Below are 16,257 nucleotides of genomic sequence, written 5' to 3' on the forward strand. Positions count from 1 at the left end.
CAGCTAAGGGGGCAAGCAAGGACTGCCCAAGATCTCTTATGGAGGAGTACCCCCTCAGCCAGCCTCCCTTGCTGGCCTGGACCCTGTTCTAGTCCCTACTCCCAGCCCTCAACCCCAGGAGCCCAGGTGGGAGGCTCTGGATGGGAGATGGGGTGCGCTAGTGAAAGGAGGATCTGTCTTGTAAGTGGCTTCTCGATCTCTGTCCCCTGCAAAACTCACACTCTCCTCATCATTGAGCACAGCTCCAAGGAAGAAATCAGTGGCCCAGAGAGAAGAAATCTTCCACAGAGGAGCAGCCCAATCCTCCCTGCCCCCAGCATGTGCCCACTGCCCACTGCAGCAAACCCTCCCCAGTCCGCTTGCTTGGAGCCATTCAAAGGCTCCTCTGTTCTCATTCCTTGCTCAGGGCTGAACAAGATAGGCAGCCGCAGAGCTGGGCAGGAAATGCTAATTTCCCAGATGTTCTCCTCCATCCTCCCTGCTCCACCACCATCAAACCCAAATCCTGCACCAAGTGGTAGGAGCAGAACTGGGCCAGAGCAACACAGGGTGTGTCTACTCTTCTCCCTGCTCCCCATCTCCTCCTACCCCAGCTGCCAGGCTGGGCTCTGGGGGGGAGGTGGGCCTGAGCCTGGGGCAATGAAGATATGGGAATGGTACCGTCTCCCCCAGAAAGGAGGGCAGGCAAAGGGCAGGGACTAGGAGGAGGCATCTGAAGAGGAGAGAAGCCAGGCTCCTGGCCTCATACCAAACTGGGACCTGGTTGGCAAGTAGAGCACTGAGCACTGGGGGGCTCCCGAAACTAATGGTGTCTGAGATTCCAGCTGAGACTGTTGCTGGGGATTGGAGCCTGGGGGATGCTACGTGGGGGAGTGGTTGATATTCTTGTGGCTTTAGCTTCTTGCTATAATATGTGTGTACCTGGGATGGGCTATGGCTAAGAGGACTAGGGTGCTGTAGGGCCTGGCACTGTAACAGAAAGGGGGTTGTTTCTGATGGCAGCTCAAATACTGTTGCAGTGCTACGATGCTGGTGTGCATAGGCTATAGTCAGAACAACAACCAGATTACTGAAGAGTCTGTCGCCAAACCATGTGTGTGTGTACATGTGTGTGTTCATGTGTGCATTTCGAGGGGAGGGCTGTAACTGGAATGCCATCGGGCCTGGAGATATAGGTGTAAGGCTGGCACCCCTGAGAATGGCCATAGCAAAGAAGTAGTTCTCCGAAAATATGACGTAGGTAGAGCTGTAGCTGGAGCCATTGCCTGGGTCCTAGGAGATGAGAGGCTGTTGCTAGGAGCCTGTACCTGGGAGGAAGTCTGTTACCTGGGATAAGAGCAAAGCCACTGTTGTGTATACGACTGTAGCTGGGATGCTATTGGTCCCGAAGCTATAGCTGTGATGACAGCATACCAGGGATTGGCTATAGCTAAGATGCTGTTGCCCAGGCTGGTGGCTGTGCTGTTACTGTGTGCAGGATTCTAGCTGGGAGGCTATTATGCCTGCAGCCATAGCTCTGAAGCTCAAGTGTAGCTGGGAGGCCATTTCCTAGTAATATAGCTGGACCACTGTTGTGTGGGGGCTGTAGCCCAGACTCTGTTGCCTAGGAGAGGAGAAGCTGTTCCCTGGGATGCTGTTCTGGGAGGCAGCATGCAACCGGAGATGGGACTGATCTGCTGTTGAAGCTGATCTACTGTTGTGCTTGGGATGGTTCTGAGTGTCTGTTGCTGCACTGGTGGATGGCTGGGTGGGGGAAGGCAAGCGAGTTCTGCCTTGAGGTCTGGGAGATGCCAGGAGCCCGAGGCTGGGCGGGGGCTGCCGCTCTGGGGAGGCTTCAGCAGCTGCTCTGCTGTGGAGCTGGGAAGCCTGTTTTCATTACTGTTTTAACTCTTTTTTTAACCTTGTTTTTCTCTCGGCTGCACTTTCGCTCACTCATTAATTTTGGTATTTTTCTCACGGTGCCTCAGCCCCTGTCACGGCTGCCATGGCAACAGGAGGCAGTGTGCACAGCGCCAAAATATCTGATCAAAAAATAACCAAAATAAGCAAACACCAAACCGGCTGTGCTAGGGGCTGTGGCCAAGAGAGAGCCCATGGCGCAGGTCCAGGAAACCCAAGGCTCCCAAGGGACCCCTTTCACTCCCCCCTCTTCTCCAGGGAAGCTTTGCTGAAACTCCTGATAACCTGGGAGGTCCCTTCCCAAGAGACCCCCAACAACACGTTCTCCCAGGGCTCTGCGACTTCCAGTAGTCCCTCCCCACTAGGCAGCTTTGCCTGAGGTGGGAGCGTGAGGAGGGGGTGAGGGCTGGGGCTCTCTTCCCAGGAGCTGACAGTCAAGCCCCTAAGAAGTTCCCTACTTGCCCTAGCCACACACATCTACACCCACTGACCCACCCTTCTCCTCGCCCCTCCTGCCTTAGGCTTCATCCACGTATCTGCTCCCAACCCCTACTTGGCCACCTCTACTTTCTTCTCTTCCTACCCCAACATCCTGACTGGATGGATGGAGGGAGGGAGTTGCAGCCTTCAGGCCTGCTGCCCAACACCTCAGTGGAGGTGCTAGTGAGGGATTCCACAAAAGTATCTGACACTCCTAGGCCTCTGGCCACCTCTAGGTCCAGCTACCTAAGGGTGATTCCTGAGCAGCCCTGAACACCCACACCAGTTCCATTTCTACTCCTCTTTCCTGCCTTCTGGTTTCCTGGGGGCCTACTTCTCTCAAGTGAACATGTCCCCAGAGAGAGGTAAAATGATAGGGCCTTGTGTGAAATAGGAAGGGGCAGAGGTCTTGGTATTACCTGTCTCCCTTCCTTCTTCACCCACTCATTTCCCCTCTGAGGGGGCCTTCTAGATGTCTGCAGCACTGAGAACTGGAGGAACAAGGAGCTCCTCGACTCTGCCTCAATCACATCGTTGCAGTTGTATCTCTGGCCGCCCTTCTTGATGTCCTCTCCCCCAACAGTAGAAGTTTGGTTTTTCAACAGGTCTATGTCCCCACCTGGGAATAGCTAGAACTCACCTCCTGCTCCTTACTTTCAATTCCTTTTCCCATCCACCCCCTCCTCCTCCACTCCCAGCAGTACTGGCCTTGCCCTCCCAGCAGAGCCATCCTGGGCCTGTCTCCATAGAAACAGGGTAGTCTGTGCAGTGTGGGAAGGGGAGGGGAGACAGGAGCAGGGAGGAGGGACCAGACCCAGGGCCTGCCCTGTCCAAAGGGAGGGTAGGACCCTGATTTGGGGAAAAGAGAAAGGAGGTAGCAAAAGCTTGGTAGGTTCTGTCCCCAACGCAGCTTGTTCTGCTGCCTCCTGAAGAGGGGACACCCAACTGTGTTCTCCCCTGGCAAGGGAAGGGAGATTCCTCTCTCCCCAATCCCCTAAAATCCCTCTTTAATGGGAACTGCCTGATCCAGGATGCAACTCTTCTCCAGAGCCAGCACTCTCTAAGACAGGGACCAGAGGATACCTTCCCTCCTTTAAGAGCTCCACACTAGCTCAAGCCTAGTGGCTCCAAGCTCTGGAGGCTGGGCAGCCCCGGGACCAGTGGCCGCTGCTGACCCCGTGGCGTGCAGCTCTCAAAGGCCCCATTCATCTCTGGGGGCTGAAGGCACCATTGTCTGGGGCTGGGGGGTGGTGGGGGCAGTGGGGGGTCTCGACTCAGAAGGAAGGAATGTGTCTGGAGAAGTTGCCCCCAGGGCTCCAGTCTCCAGATCGCCACCAGCTCTCCATCGGGACCCCTTCACGACCCCGAGCCCTTTTCCCCATTAGCTCCCAGCAGCCTTCACGCTTTTCCTCAGAGTGGGAACTGCCGCACTCCTCCAGCTCTCTCCCAGAGAAACTTTTCTGGGGCTGGGAGCTGTCCAGCACTTCGGGTCCTGACAGAGTGCAGACTTGCCTTGATGGGACAGGAGGGTGCTCAGGACTCTGGGGGCTTGGGAGCTCTCCTCCATCCAGGCCAAGACCACAGACCACACCTGGCCTGGGTGGGCTTGGGTGAAGCTCTGGACCCGGGGATCCATCAGTGCTGAGAACTGACCTGAGGAGCAACTTGACCCCTGCCCTATCTTAGCAGAATTGAAGGGTTAAGCGCCACCAGGCGACTCCCCTGGAATTCTGTCTCCAATCCTGGCAGAAGAAACAACCAGGAGAGGTCAGGCCCTGCCTCTCCCTGCCCCCAGTCTCTCCCCATGCCTCTGTTTCAGTTCTCCTCCCGCTCTCTCCCTCCTCCTCTCTTTCCCTCCCTGCTGGGTTGGGGGCTGCTGAATTATCATTTCTCAGCTCTGCTAATGTGCTCCCTGCTGCGGGGAGGGATCATAATTCTGGGAGATGATTAAGTTTCAAATTGTTTTTCTTTGTGTTGTGTAGATGAGGCTTTAATATGGTCCCTCCCCAGACAGGGGGCCTGGCCCTGTCCCAGCCGCCTGCCCCCATCCCTCCTTTGCTAGCCCTCTTCTCTCTTATAGGCCAGGTCTGGGGCCATGTCCTTTGGGGTCCCCACTAAACTTTTGGCTGGGCGGGGGAGGGGCGTGGACCTACCCCTGACTTAAAGGGGAATACATATGATGTAGTGGTGAGGAACACTGGTTTTGAAGTCAGACAAGTTAGAATTCAAATCCTAACTCTGTCGTTTACTACCTGTGTGACCTTGGATGAGTTACTTCAACAATCTGGGCCTCAGTTTCTTCATCTACTAATGGGGGATAATTTAATAATTGATTCATAGAGTGCTTGTGTGGATTTAAGATGATGCATGTAAGTGCTTTGCAGAGTGCCTGGCTCATAGTAAAACTTAGTAAATGTTAGTGGTTATTAATATACACATAACCCATCCTGTGTGATCCTGCCTCCTCCAACCTCCCTAATTTTGTTCTCCAGTTCAGTAAATGTATATCTAATGCCTCGGATTTTCCAGGCCACTGTGAAATAGAGATGAAGTTATCCAGGAATGAGGAGGTTGGTTTGCTTGCTTATCTTCCCTAAAACACCCCTTCATTCACCTACATCCCTCTTTTCAATTTAAGTTCACTCTCATTATACCCTCCCACCTACTTCTAGCTCTTCCTTCATTATTCCCACTCCATTCTTCTTTCTTTCACTGCAGTCTTACCACCTTACCTTGATTCTTATCCTCCTAACACATATGCATCTTTCACCTTCTACATGATTCTTAACCCCATTTGGGGCCATCATAGGGAATAAAGGGGTTGAATTTTCAAAAGAGGAGAGAATCCTGAGTTATATGTGTGTGTGTGTGTTTGTGTATATGTGTCTAAGGGTCACACATCACACATGAGTTCACATTCAGCAGTCGGTCTATAGCAGATTTCTGAACTGTCATATTTGAAGATTTTATTTATTTATTTGTCAGAGAGAGAGAGAGAGAGAGAGAGAGAGAGAGAGAGAGAGAGAGTGAGAGCGCACCAGCAGGGGGAGCAGCAGGCAGAGGGAGAAGCAGGTTCCTCGCTGAGCAAAGAGCCCGATGCAGGACTCGATCCCAGGACCCCGAGCTCATGACCTGAGCCAAAGGCAAGCGCTTAACCGACTGAGCCACCCAGGCGCCCCTGAACTGTCCTATCTGAACTGTATGCTTATTTGCTTGTCTATCCCCTATGTGTAAGCTATACGACCCTTACAATAGAAGTCTATTTCTTTGCCTACCTATCTTTCTGCTCTGAATGGGAAAGCCTGCTGTTCGTCAGTAAGAGAAGCTGATTTATGATAATGAATTTTTGTCTCTGCTCAACTGGATTCCTCCCCTTCACCATACTGGCTTTTTTTGCCCAGGGTTTCCAAGATGTCATTTCACAGTTCTTTGAGGGCTTGGTTCAGTGCAAAAACAGAAACCACTCTATGTATTTTTTTAAAGATTATCTATTTATTTGAGAGAGAGAGGGAAAGCACAGAGGGAGAGGGAGAGGGAGAAGCAGACTACCAGCTGAGCAGAGAGCCCGACACAGGACTTGATCCCAGGACCCTGAGATCATGACCTGATCCAAAGGCAGACACTTAACTGACTGAGCCACCCAGGCGCCCCTACTCTATGTATTTTAAACCGAAAGGAAGTTAATATAGAGAATTCAGTGCTTACAAAAACAGTGTAAACACTTGTGGAATAGACTCCTAGTAACTGTACCAAGGAGAGCTATGTATGTGCCATGATCAGGAAGATGGAGCTCAACATGCCACCACTGAAACGACTGAGCTCAAGAACACATTGCCAGAGATTTGCCATCTAGGAATTAGAAGAGACAGGGAGTTGGAATGGCTGTTAAAGGAGAACCCCATGTCTACAAGATCCTGCTTGCCAGCAGCAAGCCCAAAATAGCAGAAAGAAGGCCTCTCCTCCTTTTTGTCTTCCAGTCACACAAGTGACTGTGAGGGAGTCAGGGAAATGTATTCTAGCTTTCTAGTCTCTGTAACACAGTAGAAGAAAGTAGGAGTACAGGATGCATGCCAGCTGACCATATTCAAACTAAACTGGACTCTGCCCTTTAGGCGTTCACAAACTAGAGGAGATAACACCAGGATCAATGCAAATTGAAAGGATGAGCCAGAAAGTGTCTGTGACAGACCAAACTTCAGCCACATGAGCTCTGGGACCTTAGTAGTCTTAAACTGATTCCAGGTCTAATTTGGCTCAGGCTCTGCTAATCACTGGAGGAACAAAGCTGAAGACAGTGTACTAAGGAGAGGGGAAAAGAAGAGACCGTGATCCATTGTCCAAGACAGTTCTCACTGCCAGCAGGGAGCTGTACATGGTAATCTAGGGCCCTGAGTGCAGTCCCAAGAAAGGAGGGCCTGCTTTCAGTGGCAGCTCCCCACACACACTGACTGGTTTTGGTTTATGTGGCCTTACTGGGCTCACCTGTCACCTGCTTCAAGACCATCATTCTAAAATGAGCCCCCAGGATCACAGGGGGAAAAAGAAAAGCACGGAGGAAAAAGACTAAAGTGGGCCCATCTCTTGAGCAGGTGTGCCTGTGCCCAGGAGTGTTTTGCTGGGCAACTCTGAGGAACTGGCACCTTCCAGCTATCTATATCTGCTTCCTCCTGCAATTCCAGATGTTTTGGCATCTCTCCTCTTCTATGACTCCAGGAATCAAGAATCGGGTCCAGGTTCTGGGACAAGGAAATAATGGCAGCTTCCAAGATCCCCAATCAATCTCAAGTCCATAATGCCTTTAGTTTATATCTACTGAGTGAATATGAAGGTCTAGTGATAAGGACTAGACTGGCATCTCGTTAGGGGCTTAAAGTGGAAGGTAGCACATGCTGGTGGGTAAAAGTGTGGCCTCAGGAGTCCTGTCCTGGATTAGCCACTTCCTAGTTGTATGACCTTAGGCCAATGATCTAATCTCTCTGAGCTTGTTCCCCTTCTGTAAAATAGGAGTAATATGTACTTATCTCACAAGACGGTTGGATAATCAATTGAAATAATAATACATAAATATGTATAAAGTGCTTAGCCCAGTGCCTGGCATATAGTAAGTTTCAAATAAATGGTAGCTGGTAGTATTTTTGTTATTACCGTCAATATCATATGTTCTCAGCAACATACATCTTCCATCTTGATTACCGGGAAACATACAGAAGAGGGGGTTCTTGGTGTGCCTGGCTGGCTTAGTCAGAGGAGGATGTGACTCTTGGTCTCAGGGTCATGATTTCGAGCCCCATGCTCGGTGTAGAGATTACTTGAATAAATAAGTAAAATCTTAAAAAAAAAAAAAAAGAAGAAGAAGAAGAAGAAGGAAAGAAAAGAAGAAGAAGAGGTTCCTTATGTAAAGCTTACTCAGAAATATGAGCTCTTAGTCACATTCTGGAAAAGTGGGAAATCAGATAGGCCAGGATGCCCCACAAGCTTGTTCCCTCCAGCTGAGCAGTCTGTCACCTTCAATCCTAGTGCTGTCCCTGTTTGGTTCCATTGGGCATCTTAACACAGCCCAGGAGGAGGGGAATATGGTGTCACTTGGACAGGTGAGTAAGGGAGAGACTGGTGATGTTCAGAGGCCCAAGATCAAAGCAGTTTGGAACATCTGCTCCGAACTTTTGTGCCCCTCTCCCTACTCTGCTCTCCTTTCTCCAAACCCTCCAGCTTCGTTTCAATTTTATTGAGCATCTACTGTGTACCAGGCACTATGCTAGGTACTGCTGGTACAGTAAAGAACAGAGAGAAAGGCAATCCCTAACCAACTGGAACTCTCAGTTGAATGGGGTCACAAACTATACGAATGTCATTACACAAATAATCACTTAATTATAGTTGTAATAGTTACATCCAAGGAAAATGTCAGAGAGTAATGAGAGTGAATAATGGGGGAAATTAACCTCCCTTGTTAGTCTGGGGGAAGAGGGAGCAAGAGAAGAAGGCCAGATCAGACCCGAGGATTAAGAGTCTGCCAGCCAAGGATGGGGAAGTGCCCTGGGCAGAGTGACTTCCTGCCAAAATGTTAGATGATAACTTTATGGTGTGTTGTCTTGACCAGAGGCGTTTGATTCTTAACTGGGGACTCCCAAAGGGATAAATAATTAATGGTGGGATTTTTCAGAAGCATGTGACCAGCTGATAGGGTCAGGAGGCCTTCTCAACAGCATTCAAACCAAACCATGTAGCCAGGAGGCCTATCTCTGGGTAGTAAGTGTGTGTGAGTGTGACTGTGTGTGTAGGAGTGTAAATGCATGTTTGTGATTATACATGTCAGTGCAGGTGTCTATGGATAAATGCAGAGCTGTAACTAATAATTTTGAGATCTGGGCCAAGCAGCAGAAATATATCTTTAAATCCAGGGATGCTCCAGCTCATAGTGGAATTGGGGGAGAGCAGAGAAGGAAGACTGTTTCCCCACATTTCCCCAACAGTTGAGTTCTCTACCCATGACTTTGGACATCCCAGATCATCCATCTCTGCCAAGCGTCAAGAGCAAAATAGCCCTGCTAAGAAAGCATTGGTTTTAAAGGTGGGGGAGGAGGAGAGGCTTTAAATTTCCACAGGCTGTTAGGAAGTCAGTATTTAAAATGTTGGCACCCTCTATATTTTTGTTCCTGGGCTCCTGGTGAGCTTACCTTTATTGAGACTTTGAATGTACATATGAATATATGTGTGTGTGAACGTTGATTGTATGTGTTTATGTGTGTATATGTACATTAGGTGTGTGTTTATTTTTTTAAGATTTTTTTTTTTTATTTGACAGAGAGGGAGAGAGCACAAGCAGGGGGAGCGGCAGGCAGAGGGAGAGGGAGAAGCTGGCCTCCCGCCGAGCGAGGGAGCCCGACGTGGTGCTCTATCCCAGGACCCTGGGATCATGACCTGAGCTGAAGGGAGAGGCCCAACCGACCGAGCCACCCAGGCGCCCCTAGGTGTGTGTTTATGAATATGTGTTTGGGGACTGCCATGTAAATTGTGATAATTAGGAGTCCCTGTGTGTTTGGGACCAGCAGACATGTTCCTGTGAGCCTTCTCTCCCGGTATGCCTGTCTCCACTGATCTCATGAGGAAGAGAGGCTGGGATTGTCTGCTGGTCAGGGCTGAGCACCTTCATATTAACAACAGTCTGAAAATGTACTGACCGCAACAAGGCAAACAGAAATAACATGTTCACATTCACCTCTATTCCATAAAGCAAGTGGAACCTGGACCCATTGCAGTGAATGAGCTTCAATAATTCATCCCAGCTGCCAATGTGATATTGATATAAAACTAATTTAACACTGGGAGAACCAGGGGAGGTAAGGAGCAATTATGCCTTCACTTGCAGCACACTCTGCTAGCTCTCTGGTGCCACGGTGAAGAGCAGAATCCCAGAGTGGGAAAAGGGTCGGAGAGGTCACTTGCCCCCTTTCTCTCTTTTCAGACAGTTGACTTTCTGAAGCTGTTAGGATGGTGTTCTATTTTCTTCTCGATGATTTTTTTTTTTAAGGTTTATTTGTCAGAGAGAGAGAGCACAAGCAGGGGGAGTGGCAGGCAGAGGAAGAAGCAGGCTCCCTGCTGAGCAGGGAGCCCGATGCGGGGCTTGATCCCAGGACCCTGGGATCATGACCTGAGCCGAAGGCAGACGCTTAACCACCTGAGCCACCCAGGCGCCCTGCCCCTGATATTCTTGAATAGAGACTTTCTCATCTCCAGCTCAGAATTCAAACCTGCCAACAGGGAAGGAGATGTTTCTTAGATCAGACCAATGTCTCTTCTATATCTCTTCCAAGGAACCAAAACCACTGGCACTTTCAATGGGGTATAACAGAAAAGTGAGATTGAGGTTTTCGCCAGAGAGAGAGAGGGAATCTATGGTTAATATCTTTTTCTTTTTTTAAGTAGGCTCCGTGGCCAGTGTGGAGGCCAACATGGGGCTTCAACTCACTACCCTGAAGTCAAGTATGGTTAATATCTTAAATGATATCTCACAACCAACTTGATTTTCTTTCTCAAAAATAAAACTCACTCATTTTATGTCCCCAAAATATTTGAGTTCCTATCTTTCTTCCTTTATTCAACAAATGCTTAGTAAGCACCTATGAGCACTAGGTAAACCAAACAGTCTGGCATCTTGCCTTCATGGGTTGACAGTTTAGTGACAGAGAGAGGCATTAAATAAATACACAAATAAGTATATAATTGCAAATTGTTCCTATTGCTACTTATTTTTATTAATGCATTAATTCAACCATCAAGTCGATGAGAGAGAATAACTGTAAGGTACAGTTTCGGAATGGGAAGACTTCTCTGGGCCCTAAAGAATGAATTGCCTGGGGAAGAATGTGGAAAGACTAGATCAGGGGGAGGAAAAGACATGGGTTTGATGTTTTGCTTCTTGCTGCAAGCACATGATTAAACTTTACTGGGACTGGTGGGAGAAAAGAAATTGGAAAAGAAAGATCTGAATTCAGATTCTGCCTTTGCCACTTTATAGTTGGGTTGCCTTGGGCAAGTTACTTCTCTCCTTCAAGTTTCAGTTATCTCATCTATAAAATGGAGATGATAATGTCCCCCACTTTATAGAACTATTGTGAAAAATTAAGTTAAATAATGTTCTAAAGTGCTTATCAGTGCTTGGCATATGGTGTCAATAAATTACTATTATTGCTATTTTGATAATCCTCAGATGCTCCAAGTTCATTATTACCCCCAGGCTCTGGCACAAATTTGTTCCCTCTGCCTGGATCACACCCCATTCCCTTTACTCACTTATACGCATCTTTCAAATAACAGCTGAAATGTATTCCTGGAAGGACTTTCCTGACCCCTATACCACTGGCTCTCAAACTTTAGTGCCTATAAGAATCACTCTGTGTGTGTGTGTGTGTGTGTGCACGTGCATGCTTATTACAAAGAAGATTCCCAGTTTTGACAAACCACCATGGTAATATAAGATGATAACATCAGGAGAAACCGAAACTGAATGAAAGATATACAGGAACTCTCTCTACTATCTTTGCAACTTTTCTGCCAATCTAAGATTATACCAAAGTAAAAAGTTTATTTTAAAAAAGCAGATTCCTATGCAAATTAAAATAACAATGAGATATCACCTCACACTCTAAAACCAACCAACAAACAAAATAACAAGCGTTGACAAGTATAAGGAGAAATTGGAACCCTTGTGTACTGTTGGTGGGAATGTAAAATGGCCACTTTGGTAAATAGTATGGTGGTTTCTCCAAAAATTAAAAATAGAATTACCATATGATGAAGCAATTCCACTTCTGGGTATATACCCAGAAGAATTGAAAACAGGGTCTCAGAGATCGTTGTACACCCATGTTCATAGCAGCACTATTCACAACAGCCAAAAAAGTAGAAACAAATGTTCATTGATGGATGAATGACTAAACAAAACATGGTCTATACATATGGTGGAATATTATTCAACCTTAAAAAGGAAGGAAATTCTGACACAAGCTACAACATGGATGAACCTAAGTGAAATAAGCCAATCACAGAACAAAGAATACTGTATGATATTATATATATAAGGTACCTAGAGTAGTCGAATTTATACAGACTGAAAATAGAAGGGTGGATGCCAGGGGCCGTGGGGAGGAAAAAATAGGGAGATTTTGCTTAGTTTTGTAAGATGAAAAAATTCTAAAGATTAGTTACACAACAGTGTGAATTTACTTAACACTATGGAACTGTAAACCTAAAAATGATTAAGATGATAAATTTTATATGCGTTTACTATAATGAAAAGAAATGTAAAGGGGTGCCTTGCTGGCACAGTCAGTGGAACATCTGACTCTTGATCTTATGGTTGTAAGTTCAAGTCCCACAGTGGATATAGAGATTACTTAAAAAAATAAAATCTTAAAAAAAATTTAAAGTTTTTTTTTATTTATTTATTCATGAGAGACAGAGGAGGAGAGAGAGAGAGAAGCAGAGGGAGAAGCAGGCTCCCAAGGAGCAGGGAGCCCGATGCGGGACTCGATCCCAGGACCCTGGGATCATGACCTGAGCCGAAGGCAGACGCTTAACCATCTGGGCCACCCAGGCGCCCTTAAAAAAAATTTAAACAGCAGATTTCTGTCCTTCAACTTCAGAGCTTTTGACTCAGTGAAAAACTGGAAAAGCTGATCCTAAAATTCATATGGAATCACAAGGGACCCTGAATAGCAAAACAATCTCAAACAAGAACAAAGTTGGACCACTCACATTTCCTGATTTCAAAACTTACTACAAAGCTACAGTAATCAAAATAGTGTGACCCTGGCATCAAGATAGACATATAGATCAATGAAATGGAATTAGGAGCCAGAAATAGACTCGTACATCAATGGTCAACTGATGTCAACAAGACTGACACGACCACCCAATGGGAAAAGAATAGTCTCTTCAGCAAATAATACTAGAACAACTGGAAATCCACACAACAAAATGAACAAACAAAACAAAACAAAACAGAAGAACAAAAAGCAAAAAAATGAAGTTGGATCCCTACCTCATATTATATACAAAAATTAACTCCATTTGAATGGAAGGCCTAAATATAAGAGCTAAAACTATAAAACTCTTAGGAGAAACCTTAAGGGCAAGTCTTTATGACCTTGGGTTTGGCAATGGCTTCCTGAATATAACATTAAAAGCACAAGCAACAAAAGAAAAAAATGGATAAACTGGACTTACCAAAATTTAAAACTTTTGCGCATCAAAGGACACCATCAAAAAAAAAGAAGACATTTTTCTCTTTCTTGCCTTCGTTCTTTCCTCCCAAATCATATATTCAATACAGTTCTCATATACAGAATATATGAAGAACTCTTACAACTCAATGACAAAAAGACAACCCAACCTAAAAATGGGCCAAGAACTTGCACAGACATTTCTCCAAAGAACACATATAAATGGCCAATAAGTACATGAAAAGATGCTAAGCGTTATTAGTCATTAGGGAAATGCAAATCAGAACTACAGTGAGATACCACTTCACACCCACTAGAATGTCCATAATAAAAAATAATACGGACTGGCTGGCTCAGATGATAAAGCATGCAACTCGTGATATTGGGGTTGTGAGTTTGAGCCCCATGATGGGTGTAGAGATTATGTAAAAATAAAATCTTTAAATAATAATAATTATAGGAACGTAACAAGTGTTGGCAAGGATGTAGCAACATTGGAGTCCTCATACAATCTTAGTCAGCATGTAAAATGGTGTAGCTGCTGTGGAAAACAGTTTGGTGGTTTCTTAAAAAGTTAAACATGGAATTACCATATGACCCGGCAATTTCACTCCTAGGTATATATCCAAGATAATTGAGAACTAGTACTCAAACAAAGGCCTGTACAAGAATGCTCACAGTGGGCGCCTGGGTGGCTCAGTTGGCTGGGCGACTGCCTTCGGCTCGGGTCTTGATCCTGGAGCCCCAGGATCGAGTCCTGCATCTGGCTCCCTGCTCAGTGGGGAGTCTGCTTCTCCCTCTGACCTTCCCCCCTCTCCTGCTCTCTCTCTTTCTCTCTCTCATTCCCTCTCACAAATAAATAAAGAAAATCTTTAAAAAAAAAAAAAAGAATGCTCGCAGTAACAATACTCACAATAGCCAAAAGATAGAAACAACACAAATCTCTACTGATGGATAAATGGATGAACAAAATGTGGTATATCCATATAATGGAATATTATTCATCAATAAGAAGAAATGAAGTACTGATATATGCTACAACATGAATGAACCTCAAAAACATTATGCTAAGTGAAAGAAGGAAGACACAAAGGGTCATGCAATCTGATTTCATTTGTATGAAATGTCCAAGATAGGTAAATCCATCGAGACAGAAAGCAGATTAGTGGTTACTGGGAGAAGTTGGGAGGGTGAGTGGGGTGTGACTGCTTGATGGGCATGGGGTTTCTTTGGGGGATTATGAAAATGTTTTGGAATTAGATAGAGGTAATGACAGCACAACATTGGGAATGTACTAAATGTCAATGAAGTATATACTTTTAGATGGCTAATTGCATTTTGCTTCAATTTTTAAAAAAAAAGCATATTCCTGGCCCCACCTTCAGAACTTTTGACTCAGTACATCTGGCATGAGGCCTAGGAATCTGAATTTTGTACAAGTACCTCAGGTGCCTCTGATGTAGGTGGGCCCAGCTATCATATTTTGAGAAACTTTGTTAAATTATGTTAAACTTCTTTGATCCTCTCCCATAGATCCCTGAGTCTCTCCTTTTGTAACACACCTCATAATTGTAATTATCTTGTGCCTCTTTCCCCCTTGACCGTAAACTCCTTGAGGCAGGGCCCATGTCTCCCCCATTTACCACAAGATCCCCAGCATTTGAAAGGCAGCTGGACATTGAATGTCCTCAGCAGATACAGGGTGAATTGAATTACTCAATCGGATTAGCTGGAAGGGGTGAGGGTAAAGGGGGAAAATCCTAAGGTGTCTCTAGCCCAGGAACCCAGAGTCTGTGTGGTGAGTCCAACGTTTGAACTCCCTTCTCTCCGGGACATCTACCGCATGACAAAGTGTATCAGCACACTCTGGTTTGGAAAGGCCTTCCCCAGTACCGCATACTGGGCTCTTCATGGGAGGTACATGAAGGGAGCTCCTAGCCAAGCTTGGGACCAAATCCCTGTTCTGAGACCTATGGACATGGCATTCAGAGGTGCACACCCCAGTTAGCATCTTCTGGCTGGAAGACCCTGGCCAGGTTTTCTTGGCTTCCTGGCTAATCCCAGTGCCTTTTGGCTGGGTGACAGCTCTTATTCTTGGCTGCTTCCACGGTTCCTTAGAGCACACAGTCAGCAGAATGGCTTCCCTCACTGTCACTAAGCTGGGCCTGGGCCATCCTACTGTGTCCTATGCTGACTTCTGAGGCCACATCCACACTGCAGGAAGCATGATGTAGCCACGAGGGTGTAGGTGAGATGTCTCGGGGACTGGCTGGAGCCTGATGCCTAGGCCTCCCACATGGGGTCTGCACAGATGCAGTTGTCTCCTCACCGCTCTTACCCCTTTCATCTGCGTCCCCAAAGTCCTCCTACCCTTTGTGTCTTTGAGCAGGAGAGTCAAGTTTTCTGACTCTGCTCTAAGTTTATGACTGTCAATCACATCATCATATCTTCTTACCACAGGTGGGAGTTCCAGAAAACAGCATGTGTGGATGAAGGGTTAAGGGAATATGCATTTCCAGGGTGAGCTTAGAACCAAACCATGGAGCCCTAGATGTGCAGCCATACTCTGCCCCATGAGGAGAGTCCCACTTAGCATGTGCAGAGAAGCTGGGACTGGATGGGGTATACATCAGGAAGGAATGTGTATTCAGTATGTGCTTCACAAAGGGATGGTGCTGTGTGATAAATCTCACACTTGGAGCAATCCCTCCATCCCACTCTGGGCTGGAGATACATACAGCCTTGGGCCTTAGCAACAATAGGTCTTATGGGGCTTGGTCTGTGGTAATCATGGTTTCTTACATTCAGATGGTCCCATTCAGTGGTCGGTGGGTCTCCTAATACCTAGAGACATTCTCAAATAGACCAGATGGCCCTGTAAGGGGGTGAATTCTCTGCACCTGTCAGGGAAGTCTGCAGGGATTAGGGTAGGAGACAGGATGATAGGACCTCGAGATCCTTTCCATACCTGGACCTATGTTCTACGTTTAAATGGATACTGTTCCAAGGTGTCAGACATTCTGAACCACTCATTTCTAGTCTTTTCTTCTGCCTCATGGAAAAGAGGGTACCCCCTTTCTGCCAAGCTTCCTATCCTGGGAAGCTTGAAGGAGCAGCTGGACAAGGGGTGGGGGTGAGATAGCATGAGGATGAG

Source organism: Eumetopias jubatus, unplaced genomic scaffold, assembly GCF_037043125.1.
Source record: "Eumetopias jubatus isolate StellerSeaLion01/CBP00866 unplaced genomic scaffold, mEumJub1_p1.0 scaffold_5, whole genome shotgun sequence".
In the NCBI taxonomy this organism is placed as follows: Eukaryota; Metazoa; Chordata; class Mammalia; order Carnivora; family Otariidae; genus Eumetopias; species Eumetopias jubatus.